This window comes from Pinus tabuliformis, chromosome 5_2 (genome assembly GCF_031772625.1).
Source record: "Pinus tabuliformis cultivar Carrire ecotype Pingquan chromosome 5_2, CPIR1, whole genome shotgun sequence".
Lineage (NCBI taxonomy): Eukaryota > Viridiplantae > Streptophyta > Pinopsida > Pinales > Pinaceae > Pinus > Pinus tabuliformis.
Genome location: NC_142306.1, coordinates 331,318,165 through 331,320,208, shown reverse-complemented (window position 1 = coordinate 331,320,208; position 2,044 = coordinate 331,318,165). Strand labels below are relative to the sequence as shown.

The following is a 2,044-nucleotide window of genomic DNA, read 5'->3' as shown; positions in this document are numbered from 1 at the left end:
TAATCATATGTCCTACTCCATCGCGGATCTTATTAGTCCCTGCCATCTGGCAATGGCCAGGGACTATAGTAATCGTTCCGAGCGATGTTAACATTAATTCACCTGCTTGTGACCTGCTTCTTATCGCCGGTTGAGGGAGTATATCCAAAGTTTTTTCGTATATAATAATTCACCGTGTTATTTGGCCTCTTCCCGAGGCTAGAGGCAAAAAAGCATAGGTTATAGGCGGAGTACAGGTAATTACAACAAGCTGCTGTTCACTCGTGCATGAAGTAATGCTAGCATTAATCCTCTAGCGTTTAATGTTAGAGATTAATACCACTGCTATTGTATGTACCCTGCTACAGCACGCTGTATGCTTGCCACCTCATGTAGCACCGCCGTACACCTGCAAGCTCATGCGCCATCGTTACATGTACGCCTGCCACGGTATTTTGGTCATTGTGGCTTCTATAGTACCTAAGCTCATCGGCCCTGCGCTCCAGGCATAAATAAATGAAAGGGTAAGACTGGCTGGCTATTAATGTAAGCATTCTTCCTTCGTGACAACCTGTGGCCTGCGCAGGGAAGCTTATCAAAATTCCATGCATGTAAAAGACATCAAAGTGAAACTAATGTGTTATGATTTGATGCAGGGAAATTTGGCAACTAAGACTGTCTAGCATACCTGAACTTTGAAGCAGCAGCGAGCCTGGGAGTTTTAGCTGAACAGGAGCCGACTCGTCCATTCTCCTACCTGCTATACCAGTAAGTCCATTCAGCTAATTAATTCTGAAAGTCCATTCAGCTAATTAATTCTGATTTCGAACTGGTTCGCTGCTAGTCTGATGAAGCCTTCTGCATAATAATGGAGTCCAGTCGGGCTGGAAGCTGATTTTCCATTGCAGCAGTGCTCCAAACAGGATACAAAATGCTTTACCAGGTTAAAATCCTGCGATTTCTGCTTCACTGTATGAAAATTTCGATTAGTTATGCATTTTTATGAAGTTACCAGTCAATTTAGAAACCTGTAAAAACCTTATGCGGTACAGTGAAGGCCGCACAGATGACAATCGCAAAATTTAATAAAAATTCTGTTGGCAAATGAGAACAATTTGACCAGATTTTAGCTTAGCTGGGTTTCATGTGATATTTACATTGCTAACGATGACATGTTTTTACAGTGGTGTATTTATGTACATTAAAATTTAATAATTAAGTTCAATACCATTGCATAATTTTAATACAAAATTAACAAGCTCAATCTATCCCTTGTTCATATTAGCATTATGTTACAATTTGTCAACTGAAACTTTAGGCAATGTAGAAAAAGGCAGAGTTCAAACCTGTTTTCGCAGAGCAACAGTTTTTTGTGTCGCGCTCCATCCATTATTGCAGAGCAATTGAACATGTTAGATACCCCAAGATTGAATCAGATCGGCCTTGATAGCGTGAATTAAGCGTGAATTAAGCTCAGTTTCAGCAACTTTACCTGTTCTTTCTAATTTCCACTCTTTCAGTCGCATTTGCTATACCGTTCTCGTGCACGTGACCTATCTTCCGTCGCTACCAGGAAAGGCTTGTTGATACCGATCTCTCTATCATTCCGCTTTCCTGACCGGAGCTCCTGACCTTCGCCTCCGGCCCTGAGCAGTTTTCTGTGTCTGGCTCCATCCATTACCGCAGAGCAATTGAACGTGTGGAGGAGCGAGGGGATATGTGTCATTTTGTCGCCGCTCCTCTTCTTTACGTGTCTTCTTTACGTGTCTGTGTGCTTGTTTTCCATCCATGTGTAAAGCACATCATGCCTGCACACGTTATTTGTTGTCTTCTTTATTTTCGAAGCTATTCAAAATGGGGCGACATTTATGAGCTAATTCCTTTACTGTTTATTTTTATTCTTATGATTATGTATATTATGTCTTTTATATACTCTTATAAAGGTATGTTTTTAGTGTTTATGTATATGTTTTGCCGTTCTCTAATCATGTGTTTATATACATTGTGTATGCGCTACAATAACTATGCAAACCAATAATTCATAAGCAGGCCTTTTATCGTAAGT

General features: G+C 40.5%; 2 long non-coding RNA genes across 2 annotated transcripts; one reads left to right on the top strand and one right to left on the bottom strand.

Annotated features, from left to right (window-relative positions):
- The first annotated feature begins 440 nt into the window (after positions 1 to 440).
- Positions 441 to 948, top strand: LOC149158840 (uncharacterized). The gene is made up of 2 exons (XR_016261087.1): positions 441 to 747; positions 824 to 948. It is a non-coding gene; the product is annotated as an uncharacterized LOC149158840 (long non-coding RNA).
- Positions 481 to 834, bottom strand: LOC149158841 (uncharacterized). The gene is made up of 2 exons (XR_016261088.1): positions 668 to 834; positions 481 to 557 (listed from the first exon to the last, which is right to left on the bottom strand). It is a non-coding gene; the product is annotated as an uncharacterized LOC149158841 (long non-coding RNA).
- Positions 949 to 2,044: the final 1,096 nt, after the last annotated feature.